We start from the raw sequence: 13,764 nt of genomic DNA, 5'->3' as shown, positions 1-13,764 counted from the left end.
GGCCAAGGTCGGTCGCGCGGCAGCTAGAGCTTCTGTTCAACAATTTTTGCAAACCAAGCCCGTTATGCACTATATAAACATATGTTATAAACCTAGACGAGATGGTTACTGGTTGCAACAGATATTTGAAGAGAGAGAGCAAAGATTGAAGGGTTTTGAGGCGAGGAATTAAAGAGGATCAAGAGTTCTTCCAAGGAGGTGTTAAAAGATCAATTACCGAGGGTTTTATCGCTCTAACTTTCATTCCTTGTTCATTGTTTCTATCATGTCTTTCTTCTTTGTGTTTAATACTTGTTTGGGATTGTTTTTAAGAATGATTCTAGGCTGGACTTCATGTCTACCTAGGTTTGATGAACATGTTTTGATGCTTGATTCTTGCTTTGGACGATTGTTTTGATTATTGTTTCGTTATATTAATAGTAAAGACTTGATTTTGCTTTCATGATGCATATGAGTGTTTATTATCTTGGTTGATTATTAACTATTGCTTCACATGGATCTTGTTTCTATTGATTGTGTTCTTTAGATATTAGGGTTCATGTTTAATCAATTACTTGGTGTTTTGATTATTGTGATTGAATAGGCCTATTAGATCATAGAAGCTTGTTGATCGTTGATTAGGATTTTGAATGTTCTGCTGAATTCCAATAGCTGTGAGGTGAGGAGTTGTTCATGTGTCTTGGTCAATTGCATTTTAGGTTAGATTAGTGACAATATTCTTGCTTGGTTATTGTGTTGATCCTTGTTCATGATGTCGTGTTTAGTTTATCAAGATATCTAGGGTTTAGTGTTTCGTGATATTGCTTGCTTGTGATACTATTAATTAACCCTAATTGATGACTTTGAGGAAATCAATCCAACTGATTGCTTAATAATCTAATAATTATTCTTGGGATTTCGTTTGATTAGATCAAGGGTCCTTTAGGGTTTGTTAGATGAATATGTTTAGAAATCAGTTTCTATATCATGTTAGTTGTCCATTGCTTGATGATTGTTTATGCATGGGATTCTTACCTAGGTAGATTCCTTCTCTTATTGGTTTCGATCTTGTGATTTATTGCTTGTTTTGAGTTTACTTGTTTATTTACTTTTTCAGTTTAATATTAGTTTAAAAACCCCCTTAAAACATTAATAATAAATAGTCGTGTCATAAGTCGAGTCTAATTAGTTAATTTACGTAATTTATAGAGTTCTGTGGGTTCGATATTCCGGACTTACTTAGCTTTAGTACAATTGATCGGTTCACTTGCCGGTGTTTTGTGTAGTTGAGTCTTAGGTCTAGTGTTTATTACTTTTTTAATTTAGTTAATATTTAACTGATTGTTTTTAGCATATCACGGGCATATAAGTTTACATGTTCACATGTTATATATTCTTACAAATGTTAAAAGTTTACAAGTCTATATCTTTAAAAGTTGACGAGTTTACATGTCCTCATTCGCTCAGTTGTTTAGTTAAAAAAGCTTTAAGTTTTGATAATAAAAAAAAGTATGAAAAAAAACTGTACATACCTATATAAGTTAAAAAAGGTTAGAAATTTGATAATTAAAAAAAAGGAAAATTATAGAATGAACATCGTTTACCAAGAATTTTCAAAAATAGACATGTTTATTTTTAGTATTCGTCTATTTAATTATTGAGTTTTGGCCCAGTAAACAAGCGAGCTGCATGTCATGGTAGCCGTCTAAGACGGCTAAGCCTTAGCCGACACTTTATGGGCACTAAAATTTGTAAAAAGTAAATGGGACCCACTTTCAATAAAAATTCGACACGTGTCAAACACAGCTAAATTTGGCCTACAACTCTAGCTTTTTAGCAAGCATTCTTAACACTTAGCTGATTTTGGAATATGTATTAATTCACTTAGTTGGCTCATTATTTTCCCTCCTATTCTGCTCCAACTCGGCTCGCAAGCTAATCTTCACTTATTTCTTCCTTTTAGCCGCGCAGATTTAGCCGTTAAAATTAAATACTTTACCTACCGAATTAAATACTTAGTGGGCTTGCATTTTTCTCTCTATTAGCGGTCTTCTTTTATTTTTTTAGCCGAATAAATTTAGCCCCAAAGTTAAATAAATTTACCTACCCAATTAAATACTTGGTCGTCTTTTTTTTTTCTCTCAATCATCTTTTTTTCTCTTAGCTGACATGTTTTAGCCACGATATTAAATGTGTTTACTTACTAAGTTTAACATTTTTACCTATCTTTCTTACTCCACCATATCTATTTTTCCTCATTTTTTAAAATTAATATTAACTAAGATATTAAAGCAATCAAATAAGTAAATTAATACTGTGATTTTTAACAAACATTTTTTTTAAACATGAGGAAAAATATATCCAGTTTAGTTAAGAAAGTAAAAAATCTTTAGTAGGGTGAAGATGATTTTATAGGAATGGTAGGTAAAAATATATACCTAGTAAGTAAACACATTTAATAGCGTATAAAACATGTCGGCTAAGAGAAAAAAAAAACGGCCAAGAGAAAACAAATATAAGTCACTTAAGTATTTAATTGGAAAGGTAAAAGTATTAATATAACATTCGTTAATTTTAAAACCCGAAAACCCGACCCCATTATAATTTTTTTGTTTTGTTCTATTTAAATTTATATATCTTTATAATACTATTAATTAATCTCAATTTTCATTTCATGTATTTTATGTGATCATTTCTACGCAAATATACTTTTTACCACTTTTGTAGCATTGCATACTCATTTAAAACATTCATAATCAAGATAATTTATTCATAAACTTTTCTCATGCAAATCACTAGAATAAATCTTGGATTATTATTATTACCATCTTTTTCATATGTTTTTATTAACTAATAAAAATAAACCAATGATTTTTTAATTAAATAAAAATTTATTGGAAGAGTTAAAAACTTTGAAAACCTTTTAAACCATTTTAATTTTTTTAATTATATTAAATATCATTAATTTTCATAAATTCCATAAGACATAACAACTCTATATTTTCACTATAAAACGGGGACAAATCCTCCATTATTTGCACACCTCAATCCACTATTTTCTTATGATTGAAAGCACTAACAAGTAAGTTTTATGATTTCATGCACTTTATAGTTTTGTTTTGATTTAATGTTGAATGTTCATAATTTGTTCTTCATGGTCATGATAGGGCGAAAGGCTCTTTAAAACGTATAAGTATGTATGTAAAGTAAGATAAATTATGAAAGTATGAAAGAATGAAAGTAAGAATGAAGGTATATACTTATGTATGTACGAAAGAAAGAATGAACATGTTAAGTAATATGTATCTTTGGATACGTATAAGTAAGTATGTGAATGTATTATATGTTACCTGTTTTAACTAGAACTCACTCACCGTAGCTGGCTTTTAGTATGTATGCATGTGAATAGACTGAAGCACTTGGCTTGAGAGGTAGACACATGACATGATTTGAAGGGACTAGCATCCAGAGAAGATTTGTCATGATGTTTTAATAAATTATTAAACTATTTATGTTATGTGTTAAAGACAAGTTTATATGTTTTGTATGAAGTTTTAATATTCCGCGAAAGTTTTTAATTAACTTTGATATTTGATAATGTGTTTATGAGTAAATCCAACGTCAAAGTAGGGCACCGGGACCGGGGCCTTATAATATTTCCTTGGTTGAATGGTGTTTAAGTCTAATGTTGAGTGATGGAGAAAAACTGACGTGGCAAATGAGAGAAATGATTTGTAAAGACAAGTTTATATGTTTTGTAAGAAGTTTTAATATTCCGTGAAAGTTTTTAATTAACTTTGATATTTGATAATGTGTTTATGAGTAAATCCAACGTCAAAGTAGGGCACCGGGACCGGGGCCTTATAATATTTCCTTGGTTGAATGGTGTTTAAGTCTGATGTTGAGTGATGGAGAAAAAACTGACGTGGCAAATGAGAGAAATGATTTGTAAAGACAAGTTTATATGTTTTGTACGAAGTTTTAATATTCCGCGAAAGTTTTTAATTAACTTTGATATTTGATAATGTGTTTATGAGTAAATCCAACGTCAAAGTAGGGCACCGGAACCGGGGCCTTATAATATTTCCTTGGTTGAATGGTGTTTAAGTCTGATGTTGAGTGATGGAGAAAAAACTGACGTGACAAATGAGAGAAATGATTTTGAGTGATGTATACCCCCCTAGACTTACTTGAAAACCATAATAACATTACTTTTAAAAACCAAATACACGAATGGCATAATTAACTCTTATCTATATTTAGCTTAATTTATTTATTTTAATTTACCTATTCTTAACATAATATATCTTTATTTTTGTCCATAATCAATGGTTTTCTTAAAATATATTTATATTTAATTTCTTGTGTTCTTTTATAAACCGATGCAATAATATGCCCTAAGTAATACGATACATAGATTAAGGTTCATGTGATTACACGTGGTTCTGAATTTCTGATTCGAGTTAGGATCAGTGTGGTCCATGTGGTTGAGGAAATTAGAAAGCTAGTTGGAAGTGTGAATATGATATATATATAAATATATACATTTAAACTTTTTATCCAGCTGCAAAATGGTTCCAATTATAAAAACCCAATGGTTTTAGTTTCTGGTAGAGGATCATTCAAGCAGTTCTTCAATCAGAGAATTAATCCAGATGGCTTCTCAGATAAGTTTGCATGGTACGTACTACTGTTAAAAAGTATTTATATGTTTAACCTAGATCAGTGATAGTAAGGTGACGGGGGCGATTTTTTTGTTGAACACCACCCCGGCGACTAATGGGCGAAATGTGGGGGGATGAACTCTTGTCGCCCTTCTCACTTTTGTTTTATTATTATTACTAGTTTTAAAACTCGTGTAGTAAACGGGATAATCCTAATAAAGTTAAGCAATCATGCTACATTTATATGCAACTTGCCATTAATAGCTTTGCTAACTATGCATGCTAATATTCTGCATATATATTTAGTTATTTATCTCATCACACCACTCAAAACAGGTGAACAAAATCATGTAAAAGATTCATGAGATTAAAAAATCGTCCACATCATCAAAATGACCCACAAAAACTGCATTTGCTTATCGATTATTCCAAGATATATTGAAAGTTAGAAACTGATCCCTTGAGTTATTTTGGTTAAAACAAAAACTCATTTCCACAAAGAAAATTAGAGTTTTTTTTTTTTTTTCTTTCAAAATGGATGGAGAGGAAAAAATATTTATCAATATAGGTTATTTTGAAAATATTTACCAAAATGGGATTTTTTGGTTTCTCTCTTTTTATTTAATTCTTTTAACTCTAGGGTTAGGAAAAAAACCAAACAATTTTAAGCAACTAACACAACGAATTTTTTTAACAATCTAATGACTCTCATCTAACATCAATTTTGTATTTATTTTTTATTTTTAATGTTTTCGAGCAACTAATTTTTAGTTTTTATTTTTGTTTTTTTAACTAACTTATTACATTTATTTTCTTTTTATGTTTTCTTTAATCAAGCATGTTAGGTACAACTTAAAATTTTTAGTTTTATTACGTTCTCTACAAATTTCACAAAGGTTACCACTTTTTCCTTCTTTATTGTCCATTCTATTTCATAGCTTTTTTTGAGCGAGGGCAACCCTTTTTTATCTCGTTTTAGATCCGAGTTTGGAGTAATCTAATAGATGATGAGTGTGGCCAATAAGCTTCATGAGTAATTGAGGAAAACTCGGATGACCAAGTAGCACTATAATCTACAATTGAGTAATTATGAACGTATTGTCTAGTGTTCAAAGAATGTATTCGTAACCGTAAACTAGACATTGTGTTTAAATGTTCATTCAGAAGCACAAGCACTACTTGTATTGCATTAATTTGATCCATTTATGTTAAAAAAATTGACTCATAAGCATCAGACAATATAATTATTACAAGAATCAAACAAAATATTAAAGAATACAGATCTCAAAACACAAAATACAAGAAACAAAGTAAATATTATAATAATAAATAAAAAGAAGCAACGTCACAGTGAATAAAAACAAATAGAAGAATATACAAAATAAAATAATCAAACCCACATACATGCTATTTTTCCTATTAAACAAATTCGGACATTCGGAACAGTGGAAGAATGGACCTGCGATAGGAGAAAATTTATAAAAAAACCAAATCAACATGTATGAAAAAACAAACATGAAATCAATGAAAATGCTGAAGTATGAATATCAAACCGGGGCTTTGCATTTAAAAACTGAGACCGTGAGCCACAAAGAATTAAATAAATTAAAGGAGTGAGAAATAAAAAAAATCCTTATTTTGGTAAATATTTTTAAAATAACTTATATTGGTAATACTTTTTCCTTTTCACCTATTTTGATAAAAAACTCAAGAAAGTTATATATTGTAAAAAATAACCTGTATTAATAAATAATTTTTACTCTCAAGTCTCAAGAATGACAATTAAAGTTTTCAAAGCCATTATATTGTTAAAAAAATCATACATATTTTTTTTTCCAACATAGTATTATGAGGTGATTGATTAAAAGATGAATTTGTCACCCATGGCTTCTAGCCTTCTACTCTCATTGAGATCCTCATCATCAAAATCTCTTCCACTATCAGACCTGCATTTTCTTTTGCTTGCTTGCATGCCTACCAATTTGGATAATACTAAAATGACTTAAAAGCATAAACTTGTAGTTTAATTGAAATGCAAAGCAACCTATAAGAGGGAAAGGGCACTAATACGTACTACTCATGCATCGTCCAATCCTACATCGTCATTTCATATCTACCTCAAGTACCCACAAACCACGAAATCACTAGCAACACATACCCACAAGTACCCTAAAACTTTATGTGTAATAAATTGATTACTAATGAGTGTTTTTAATTCTACAAAGGTCTAAAGAGTAGTATATTCACGGTAAACGTTTGCCATAAATTGTTATTTAGCAATCTACCCATATAGGTAGGGGTTGTTTGCCATGTGATAAAGAACCCATAAAGTCTACCCACACAAGTGTCCCGACCCCTCTAATAAGGAATGTTCTCACCTTGTGGAGTTGTCTGACTATCTCTTAGATTTCCCATGAGATAAGAAACCATAGTAAGTTGCTTTTTCAAGAGTAAAGGTAAAATCCAATGAATTTAGTGCAACTGTGTAATTTAATTACCAAACTAACAATATCATTACAAAATTTAAGGATGCTTTACACATTATAAAATGCTTACCGCTGCGAAAAATCACTCTGTTCCTTGAGCAAGAACTCGAATAGTTGGTTTCAGTTTCTAATCCAACCGTAAAAAGTTATAAGAATCGTTACTGGACCATGAAATTGAAATATACCTTATCTAGTCATATGCTTCTTTTTCTAAAGCTCAAGATGCCATGAAGTGATTGCTATATTACAAACAAACAAACAAAAGTTGTCGCACTGAAAGCATAATTATCTAATGGAAAAAATATAACTTATGTGCAATCTGCAACTTAGCGAAAAGGGATCTATAAAAATATTCCTGATAATCCGAGTTGATAATAGTTGTAAATTTATTTTCATAATCTGTTAAAACAACACCATTACACCCTTAAAACAAAAACTCACTATTTGCTAACTGGACGCCACATAGCGCAAGTCGACCAATTTTGTATCTGCTCCAGTTCACATAGCCTAATGATTGTGTCGGTTGGTTATACGTTTTTAAGCGTCACGATCCAACTGTATATATGTTTAAAATAAAGTTAACATCAAGAGGTGTTGCAAATAAAGAAACCATATTTGTTTAAATGCATTGTATGTTCGTTTATTATCCAAACATATATTCTACAGCAAAGTGGTACCATTAAGGGCAGAGGTGGATCCAGGAATTTTAGCTACGAGGGGCATAAAATACTGGGTTTGGATCAAATACAAATGAAATTAACATGCTAATTGTGAGAATCAAGTAGAGTAATTATATATACAAGTATAGTAATTATGTAATTACATCATAGAGTTATTACATAATAACTCTATGATGTAATTACATAATTACTATACTTGTATATATAATTACTCTACTTGATTCTCACAATTAACATGTTAATTTCATTTGTATGTTAACTTTTCCCCAAAATAAGTTGGGTAAGAAAACGGGTTGGGTCAAAGAGAACATGGTCGGCCAACCATTCTAACGGTCCAGAGCAGAAATTGAAATTTCGGCCAAGCATATAAGATGGTAAATTGATCTTTTCACCGCCCTTTAAAATTTAAAATACCACCCTTTAAAAATTAAAATAGATATTTAATTTTGTACCGAAGAGTCACACTAATTTTCTTTTACAATTATTAATGAATAAGTTCTTTTTCTTAAAACAAGCATTATAAAGAATTCATAAAATCAATTAAATAATATATCAAATAAAATTAAATTCAAAGCTAATGACTAAAACTACCATCTAAAATAAGCAAAAAAAAAAAAGTTTAATATATCCGTTAAAAAAATTCAGCTCAAATGATAAAAGTTGTTACAAAATAATTAAAATGATTAAGTAAATAGTAAATAACAAACTTAATTTAAATTTAATACGCCCTGCTTGCGGTGTGCGCATATAATGTATATATGTGTGAACCCTCGGGTGGGCAAAAGTAAAATTGCACCAATTTTGACATTATTTTACTAATCTCATGAAAATAACGTTAAAAGTGGCGGAAGGTTAATCAGGCATCATGTGGTGGCGTTGATAGCCGAAAGACAAGGGCACATGCACTAGTCAGCCGGTGTCCCCATGATTGAGTGCTATGTGCTTTATGTCCAAGGCTTGATGCAAAACTACTATCGAGCCGGGGGTCACACCGGAAGCAGCCTCTCTATCTCTATGGGATAGAGGTAAGGTTGTCTACATCTTACCCTTCTCAGACCCTACCATAACATTGCTATTGATGAGATATGAGTACGATGATGATGATGATGATGATGATGATGATGATGATGATGATATGAATTTAAATTTAATGTCAAAAAAATTAGAGAAGGTCACGATTTAAAAATGAAAATAAAAAGATACTCAATAAACTGTTAGGGTTGAAATGTGGTTTTACAACACTACCCTTAATTCCTTATATCATTTACCCACTTTCTTTTCCACCATTCTTCAACCTGTTACCTTCTACCGTCGCTGACCGGAAAAATTTTGATAGTTCCGCCTTGCTGTCTGATTTATTTCGTAACTGGCGATAACAGACGATGGGCACTGGAGTGATTATTGACTCATCATAAACTTTCGTATACCCGTAACCACAGTATTCTGGCAGGTGGACGGTGGTCACTGGCCCACCGTACACAAGCTTTAAATCTGCCCATGATTGAGGGTATAATTGAAACAACATCAATCATAACCAATAAACCCACCTATAGAAAAATCATATCTAGTAAACCCACCTATAGCAAAACTATACACGTGAATCTTTATGTATATCCGTGAAGACAGAGAGGCTGTTTTAAGGACACTTCCGACTCCACGCCAAACAGACCAACAAACAAAACTAAAATATAAAAGAAATATGAAGCTACCAATAACTCAAGGAAAAGAAAAAATAGTAAAGTAAAAAACATATATAACATATATACATAAATAGAGATAAGCAATAACACATACGATAATCTACCTTGTAGAAAAATCTAAGACCCAAGACAAAGCTAAAACCACAAACCTTTTCCCTAAAAGTCCTTAACCTAACATGGATCATGTCCTCAGAAACGTGCATGTCTATCGAATCAAGCTTAATTCTCTCATCCCAAGTCAATTTGGGTTTGCCGCTACTCCTCCTCCCATCTACATTAAGGGTTTCGACTACCGTAACTGGTGTTGTCTCATGCCTCCTCTTCACATACCCAGTTCATCTCAACCTCCCTCCCTATTTTATTTGATATACGTTATCCCTAACTTTTCCTTAAAAACATAATTTCAAATCCGATCAAACCTAGTGCAACCATGCATCCATCTCAAGATCCTCATCCCTGCTACCTCCAGATTAAACCTATAATATTTTACTTTTATTTTAGCTTGGAAAATTTTTACTCACAATACCCGAGTGGCTGCTCTCCATCAACACTAGGTTGTCTACACGCAGTGGGCTACATAATTGTCTCTCTCCATCTCCTTTTACAAATGATCCTAAATACTTGAATTTGGTTGAGTGCGAAACTATTTGATATTTAATATGTGTCCTTACCACCACCTGTACACTTAATTCATCATAAATTCACTCCATCTTAGATCGAAAAATCCTCAAACATTTGCCCTTGTGAGCTACACGTCGCTCATCTAGCCTTACATTCAAGCTTTGTTTACTCTATGAAATCAACAGACTATCATCCACACACATTCAAGCTTAATTTGTTTACTCTATGAAATCAGCACACTATCATCCACACATATTCAGGCTTTGTTTACTCTATGAAATCAACACACTATCATCCACAAAAAGCAAGCACCATGAATCGTCTCCCGAATTGACTTTGACAACTAATCTAGGACCACAATGAATAAAATAATGCACACCCTTAGTGTAGTCCTATCTCCACGGGGAAGAAATTGGTACCCCCACAGGTGCATGAACGCTCATTGTGGCCTTGGGATACATACTCCTGTTTAAGTCAATATATTTCTGATCGATGTCGAAAGGTTAATAAAAAATATTTATAAAAATTACCTTTACTAGCTAGGAAGAGTAAGGTGTCAAATCCACAGGAATTAGTGGAAAGTGCAAGTAAGACTCATGACTTACTAATATTTAAACTAGGTGGATAGACGATGTCAAGTACGTATTTTGAAAATTTATTTGGTTGTAACACATGAGAAACAATGATTATACATCAGGTTCGGGATATGCAATAAAATGACTGGAGATAATTTATAAAAATTGGTAAATAACACAGACATGATACATTTATTAGAATATATAAATAACTACTATAAACGGTAGTTTGGTTATGATGATTCACATAACCTAATCCGAAGATTTGACACAATTGAACGCAGTTTACCTAATTATCAATTCGTTAACTTGACTTATATCAATGATTAATGGTAAATGGTTCAATGACAATAAGGACTTAATCCTAAATTATGCTGATCAACACGAACCAAATAACTAATGATAAACGAAAGTCCTAGAAAAAAAACTGTTTAATCGATTCCAATAAAATATAGATTCAATCAACCAAAATATTAATCAAAACTAAATCCCAATAAATTTAATGTTCATAATAATAAGCATTTCATATGCAAACCCTACACCAAAAGTGGTCACAAGCGGTTTAGCCTTGCCTTTGCATCATGAATCCTTTAATTGTTGGTTGGAAGGATGAAACCATGGAAGAATTGATGATCGGGAAGTGTTTAATGGTGGATAATCACTTCCCAATACCCTAAAACGGCTGGAAGAAGTTAAGTTTTCGTAACCCTAAGGTTATGTTTATATATGAGGTCAAAAACCTCATTTTCGCGTCCTTTTACGAACTTGGCACAAATTGTGCTCATGGGACCGCAAGTTGCGGTCTTTCTCCCAAAATTGTCTGATCTTCGCTAGTACTTGCGACCTTTCTCATCATACAAGACCACAAATTGTGCCCTGGCGGTGAAACTGCGGCCTGTCTAGTCTTTTTCATTTTGCCTCCATATCTTGACACCGGCATCATTCATCTTCGTATTAACTCTTGAGCAAGGTTGCAAAAGTCGCTAGACGGACCCTAGGCGGTGGACTGGAGAGTTGGGAGTACTTGGGGTTAGTCGGTGAGTATTTGGCCTTAGTCAGAGAGTACTTAGGGATGACTCACCGAGAACTCGACCTAGGCGGAGATTAGTCGGGGATTACTCATTGAGTACTCGGCGCCTAGGCGCTATTTTTACAACCATGCTCTTGAGTATCATCCCAATTGCTTCCACTAAGCTCTGTTTAGCTCCATTAAGCACTAACACACCTCTAATCATAATAGATTTCAAAGTAATCATGTCTGATATGTATAAATAACTAAAACACACGACATTAGACATTAAAAACACATTCTTTTACCCACTCATCAATTTCCTCGGAACACTTCTATCCTCTAGACTATCCCAAATCAATCTACGTGGAACACTATCATATGTCTTTTCTGGGTCAATGAACACCACATGTAGGTCTCTTCTTGTTCACTATATACTTTTCCATCAATCTTCTTTGAATGTGTATCGCTTTAGTAGTTGGCTATCCTTTAAACCAAATTAGTTTACCTTCGACTTTTGTATGTCCATGGAGCTTAATCCCTCTATATGCGTCACCCATCTTCTTATAGAGGGAAAGTACGTCACTACTCCTCCACTGATCTGGAAGTTTTTCAGTTTTGAAAATAGGATTGAACAAAGTAGTTAACCATTGGACTCCTTCATCTCCCAAATATTTCCACACCAAAATCGGTATGTTATCTAAACCAACCACCTTAGCTTTTCCCGTCTTCCTAAGTGTCGTCTTCACCTCTTCATGTGTAATACGTCGACAATAGTAGTGTTTTGTTGCCACCTTTGAGTGTGTTTTTGACTAATTAAACTGAGAACATGAGTACATGGTATTTAAAATAAAAACCTAGCTTGGGAACTAAGTTCCCAGAATAAAGGAAACAAAATAGTATTGAGAAATACGTCCTTCCTATACTTCCCCTCAAGCTGGAGCATGAAGATTGCAATGACCTAACTTGTCTAATAACGAATGTAGTTTCTTTTCACCGATGGGCTTCGTGAAGATATCAACCATAGGACACATAGTATCAATATGTAAGCCTTCAAATTTTCCCATTTTCTCACAAAATAACAATCTATTTCCACGTGCTTTGTTTGTTGGTGGAGGACTGAATTACTAACAATATGTTTAACCTCCAAGTTGTCACAAAACAATTGAGTAGGGAATTTTGTTCAACTCCTAAGTCCTTCAAAAGCCACCGAAGCCACAAGACTACACTAACAATGGAGGCCATGGCCCGTACTCGGCCTCCACTAATGAACACGAAACAACTAATTGTTTTTTTTGACTTCCACGAGATAGTGCCCTAACCAACATGATCAAATAACTTTTCTTGTGTATGGACATCCGAGACAGTTTGAGTCACTATAACCAACCAAGTTAGTTTCACCTACCTTTGTAAGTAAAACTATAATTATTTATCTGAAATAAAAAGTTATTATTATTATAGTAACTATTTAATTGACTTAAATTATTATTAGTTAATGTTAGTAATTTTTATTTGATTCAAATAATTGAAAATGGTTTTGGATCGGAAGGGATGAAAAGTGAATGCGTTCTCTTTGTTTTGGGATGGTGGGATATGATGGAAAAGGGTGAGGTGGTGTGATACTGAGGAGAGAGTTATATGATGAGTGGGATGGAAAAATGTATTTGCTTCACCCTTAGGATATGGTTTGTTAATTAGCTTATATATAGACTAGTTTGAGGCCTGTGTATTACACGAGTAGTTCTTGAAAATACAATAGTTAATAAATAATCAATATACAAGAAACAATAAACCCGTTAAACACTAATACATTCGTTTTAGAATAGTCTTTATAACAATTTTAAAGTAAAAGATAATTATAAATATCAAATATTTGAAAAAAAAATAGGAAGTAAATATTAAATTAACAAATTTTGAAGCATAAATTTTAATAATGGTATCTATTATTTTACTATTATAAATTTGTTAAAAAGGGTGATGTTTAATGTAGATGTGATAAGTGGCAAAACTTGTAGCCTTTTATTAGAGAGCATGGATTATTATGTGAACG

Source organism: Bidens hawaiensis, unplaced genomic scaffold (assembly GCF_021521415.1).
Source record: "Bidens hawaiensis isolate Kalapana, Puna unplaced genomic scaffold, B.hawaiensis_p1.1 tig00050919_1, whole genome shotgun sequence".
Classification (NCBI taxonomy): domain Eukaryota; kingdom Viridiplantae; phylum Streptophyta; class Magnoliopsida; order Asterales; family Asteraceae; genus Bidens; species Bidens hawaiensis.
The sequence above is the reverse complement of the archived record's forward strand: the minus strand, read 5'-3'. Positions refer to the sequence as shown.